Below are 5873 nucleotides of genomic sequence, written 5' to 3'. Positions count from 1 at the left end.
CTGCATGACTCAACAAAGAGACCATGTTTGTATGCGGCTTTATTAACTCAAGGATTTTTTTGTTTCGTGTTTACATTGTTTGCAAACTGATATGTGACACCAATTAATGCCAAAATAACATGCAAAACAGGCAAAACAAATATAATTATAATATATATATTTGGCTAAACAGGTGGGGCTCAAAACTAACTAGCAGAGGATATGAACAGATGTGGCTACATGCAGCTCTTGCTTTGATCTCAAAACAGCTCATCTAGTCACGACCGCTGGTTCTGTAAAGACAGGCACGTTCAACGTGAATGGCACATATTGTATGTGTGTGTGTGTGTGTGTGTGTGTGTCCTCCGTCTCCTCGTCTCCTCGTCCTCGTAAAGAGAGAGAGAAAGAGACAGGTGGTCTCCATGTGTTCCTGTCTGACTTGTACAGTTTACATTACTGCTCATTAACACTCACTGATGAAAGACAACACACACTATGCTGTTGAAAGACTGTCTGCCAGTCTATATACATTGCCATGTGTTAACATGATCCCTCTAGTCTAGAGGCTACAGATATATGGTAAATATGTGATAGTGTGTGTGTGAGTGGAGTGTGTGTGTGTGAGTGTGTGTGTGAGTGGAGTGTGTGTGTGTGAGTGTGTGAGTGTGAGTGTGTGTGTGTGTGTGTGTGTGTGAAGAGCTGCTCTGTACCATCAAGCTAAATAAACCAGCACGAATGAAAGTCATGGGGGGAAATGAGGCTGAACGCTACACTATGCACACGCACGCGATAACACACACCAGCGCCCCCACACACACACACACCCACGCGATAACACACACCAGCGCCCCCACACACACACCCGCGTAAACACACCAGCGCACACATACACACCCGCGTAAACACACACCAGCGCACACACCTACAGGGAGAGAGAGAGAAAGAGTGTCTGTGTGTTTGTGTGTTTACACGTGCACTTCTTTTATGTGTGTGCCTTTTCATGTGTGTACATGTTAGACTTCCTGTTTGTCTGTACAGTGTTTGTCCTGTTCAATGCTGTTGTTTCCCCTTCTAGCAGATATTGTGTGTCTGTGTGTGTGTGTGTGTGTGTGTGTCATTAAGCAGCTGTTGTTCAGGCTGCTCTATCACTTCCTGCAACATCGCCCCCCAGGTCTAGGATCAGGTACAACCACTCACAACCAATGTGCGCAGCTCCCCAGGGACTGCTGCTGCGCAGAAGAAAAATCAGCCCGCGCAGAGAAGCACGAGATTGAACCTCCCTCAACTTTCTAGTTTCCCCCGTTAGTTAACACTATCAACGTTTCCCTCTACTGTGGGAATTGGGATCGAATCAACCCAATATTAGCTACTTTCAATGCAACATACCGAAACAAAACCATCGATTCAAGAGACTTGTCATAGGCAGAACGCATCAGAGTAGGATTCTATTGCATTGCAAGTCACGACTCAGGCCGGTGCGCCATAACCAATCAGAGCTGCAGTAGGCCTATATGCAAATAAACCACTGCCATATATGTGCCATTCACGTTGAACGTGCCTGTCTTTACAGAGTCAGCGGTCGTGACTAGATGAGCTGTTTTGAGATCAAAGCGAGAGCTGCATGTAGCCACATCTGTTCATATCCTCTGCTAGTTAGTGAGTTATTAGCCCAGTTATAGATACGTTTGAGTCAGCAATGAGGGAGCGGTTGCTTCCGACAAGACACAACACGTGTGCATTTCTAGACATCTTTGAAAAGTGACTCAGTTTAATAAGAGCTTTTTTGTCTACAAGGGGCAGTGTTGTATTTTGAGACAGGCTTGAATAAGCTAAGTAGCCAATAGGCAGAGGGTAGCATAATTTGTCTGATTCTCTGTAATAACGGTATGAGAATAATAATGCATTTTATTTCATAAAATGGTTTCTTGCATCAAACGACTCATCAACATTTTCAGTCGCCTCCTTGTCTGAAGGACAAGTGGATAAACAGGTTCATGTCAAGCCCTGAATGTTTTTATCACAAGTCTCATAGAATGTACGCCTACATTGAACACCACACACTGGCTGCTACTGTAGGCTGAATGACAGAACAGGTTAAAATGTTATGGGATGCATTTTCTCCATTGTTTTTGATGGTAGGCCCCTCTGGTAGGTCTACAGATAGACACAGTGGGCTACTTGGTCACTGTTAAAACAGTCCATTAAAGCAGGCACAGCCTCAGTGTTCACAGTAAACGCGCACTGGAATTTGCTCAGCGCCGGAAAGAACATTAGAGGGAACAACTCTGCTGTTAAGGCTCCTCTATCACTTCCTGCAGCACGGCCCCCCTTAGACACAGGTCTAGGATCAGGTTACACCACTCAGTACTCAAGCATTAATCATTAGGGGAGTCTAATACACAGCTGGTCTTACATCAGTGTCTATGGGCAACTTCATCCTACTTCTGGGGTGTAATTCAGAGACGTGAAACACTTTGAACGTTGCATATAGAAATGGATTGAATAGAGTTCACACCATTCTCTGTTCTATCGGACAGGCAATAATTTCTGTTCTGCATGATACATTTCTATCTGAATGTTCTGTCGGTTACATCCTCCTGAGAAGACCCCTGTTTAGCATGTCTCTGTTTAATCAATGAATCAAACGGTATTTTTACAGTACATTATTTACACCGCGGTTGGTTCAATGTGCTTTAACGTTATAATAAAGGATGCTCCTGTAATTCATTGGCTGGGGAGTTGTCTCCATCTGGTGACCACAGCGTGTAACTGCACATCTCTGAGCTAGTGAGACCATACACTTGTTCCTGCTTTCACTTTTCACATGTCTACATGTTTGGCATCACTGCCTTTGACAAGTGGGATCTATCTACCATATATCACTATAAAATATGTGAGAAAATGTCCCCTCAAAACACATTTAAGAACTATTCTAGATCATATTGATTGTAAAGAGATGGTGCAACAAAAGAGAAACCATACCATTGCTCATCTACAACGATACATTAAAACAATACATAACCACAGTGTTATACATTTATTTTGTCATTTTATTTCATATTAATGTCCAGTCCGCGTTGTGCTCATATAATAGCCTTAGTTACAGTAGATACAAATTTATAACTGGAGATATGATCAAATTAAATGTAACTTAGTTACATTAGATACAAATCTACAACTGGAGCGATGATCAAATGAAAAGTAGCTTAGTTACAGTAGATTCATATCTACAACTGGAGAGATAATCAAATTAAAAGTAACTTAGTTACATTAGATACAAATTAACAACTGGAGAGATTATCAAATTAAAAGTAAGGCCGGGATTCAATCCGATCACTCTTTGTCAGCTATTCACCTTTTAAAGGCAATGTTCCCGCGATCGCAAAAGACCGCATTCACGGCAAATTCTGCATATGTCGGCTCAATTGTTAATGACCTTTAAATGTCAAGCGTGCTACAACGCAGTTCTAGCGCTGATCTGATTGAATCCCGGCACTGCGACATCGTTCTGCACTGAAACTAGCTTAGCCTCGTATCCAACTTGTCAAATCAACTAAAATGGATTCATTTATTCATTCCTCTCAAAAGAGATGAATGTTTGAGGACAATGAAAGTGTGATGCAACCACAAACAATAATATGATTAAACAAATATAAACAAATCTAGAGCTTAACCTGGCTCCTCACATTTCTTCCTTCAACTCAGAGTTCTGTTCTGGACAGCAGAGACAGACAACGCTAACTGAGTGTGTCTTACTTTATAACCGGGAATTGTAACAGAATAAAAACCAAATATTTAAATACTAGAAGAACACAGTTTGTAAACAAATTGCTAATAATATCATAGAATAATATAACTCAGTCATAATCACATAAATAGTGTTTTTATCTTAATGGCCAACCGTTCAGGCATTTGTTGGCCTACACATTCACACACGTCTCTCTCTGCAGTTTAGGCAACATTTATGCAGTAGAGTTCAATCAACCCAATGCAACCCACTTCCCTATGTTCCTCCTCTTCACTCATTTACAAATGACTTTAGTAACTCGTATCTCTTCATCTGAAAATCCATTGAGATACTGGATTCTCTCTCTCTCTCTGTCTCTCTCTCTCTCTCTCTCTCTCTCTCTGTCTCTCTCTCTCTCTGTCTCTCTGTCTCTCTCTCCCCCTCTGTCTCTCTCTCTCTCTCTGTCTCTCTCTCTCTCCCCCTCTGTCTCTCTCCCCCTCTCTCTCTCTCTCTGTAATAGAGTTGGATTTGTAACCTCCCTGGCAGCCTGAACTGTCTCTACACGCGTGACGCCCATCACACTCATTGGAGCGTTTGTCTCTGTTTCTCAGCGTCAGACTCTCTTCATCTCACGGTCAGATGACTAATTCATCCCTCAGTCTGTCCATCATTCAGACGTCCGTGTATATGACGTCATTCAGACGTCCGTGTATATGACGTCATTCAGTCGTCCGTGTATATGACGTCATTCAGACGTCCGTGTATATGACGTCATTCAGACGTCCGTGTATATGACGTCATTCAGACGTCCGTGTATATGACGTTATTCAGACGTCCGTGGATATGACGTGATGTGGTTCCTACCTACCTAATTTATACATCTTAGAAGCTCGCTTCTATACTCTCAAAAGTGCTCTGTAGAACCATTTGTCCCTGTAGAACCCTCTGGAAAAGGTTCCAGGTAGAACCAGGTCAGGTCAGACGAAACCCCTTTAGGTTCCAAATAGCAACCTTTCAAGAGTTCTATTTGGAACCAGAGGTTCTATTTGGAACCAGAGGTTCTATTTGGAACAAGAGGTTCTATGTGGAACCAAAAAGGGTTCAATATGATCTGAAAAGAGTTCAGTCTGGAACTCTGGATAATAGTGGTCGGCAGCGCAGTCTGGTGAGACCGTAGAGTTATTGTGCCTTGGAGTTAGGTGTTAGCGCAGCATCTGCTGTGTCCGTGAGAGGAAGAGACTCGGCCACAGGGGTCACATCTGTAGGCCGGCCCGGATGCTGTGGTGTCCTGACCTTCTTACCTCAGTCAGATCTAATACAACTAGGATCAGATCCTTCCCTCTACATTTCATTGTATTCATTATGACATAAAAAAACTGAAAACTGATCCTAGATCAGAACTCCTACTTTGAGATACTTTGTGGATACAGGCCCACATCTCAGTCTTTTGGGAAACAATCAACCCTGTTTTTCTGTGGAGGGTAAAGAGGTGGGGTGGGGTTCGGTGTGTGGCGGTTGGGCCAGTGAATGTCTCTTACTAGTTGCTGTAGAAGGACAAAAAACTTTCAGTAAAGTCACAGCTCCGAGAAATGTTTAGTAGCCATGGAAACAAAGTGCCAAATGTAACCGAGTCAATTATCCTGGCTAAATAAACAACATGGTTTATCCTCATCCTAAGGTACTGTAATAATCCATAGTAGTGGCATATGGAGGTATAGCAGACATGAGACGATCATGGCTGCTCATGGTCACGTGATGAGGTAGCCCCGCTTGTGACTTCACAATTAGTGTTGGCCCTCAGACCATAGGAAATTTCCTCTTTGTCTAATGGTTCAGATGTTGGTTTGTCCCGTGGGAGACCAGGGTTCAAATCCTGCTGGGGACAGAGGCTTTCTGTGGTTTTCACAGAATTGTTTAGGAGCCTTTTTTCTTGATTGGCTGGTGAAGCTCTGTCACATGACACACCATAACGAACGTCAGCCGTGCGCAGCGGTGTTAGTTCTATCGCCTCTCACCTAAGAACATTGGCTGCCATTTTCTATTAATTTCCCACGATTAAATTGTCTCCGGGCTGATGATCTACTGCGCACGGCCAACAGTAGTTATGGTGTGTCCTTGTGACAGATCTTCACCAACCTTGAAGGACTTAAGAACATTGTCGTGAAGG

The sequence above is a fragment of the Salvelinus fontinalis genome, chromosome 3 (assembly GCF_029448725.1).
Source record: "Salvelinus fontinalis isolate EN_2023a chromosome 3, ASM2944872v1, whole genome shotgun sequence".
Classification (NCBI taxonomy): domain Eukaryota; kingdom Metazoa; phylum Chordata; class Actinopteri; order Salmoniformes; family Salmonidae; genus Salvelinus; species Salvelinus fontinalis.
The sequence above is the reverse complement of the archived record's forward strand: the minus strand, read 5'-3'. Positions refer to the sequence as shown.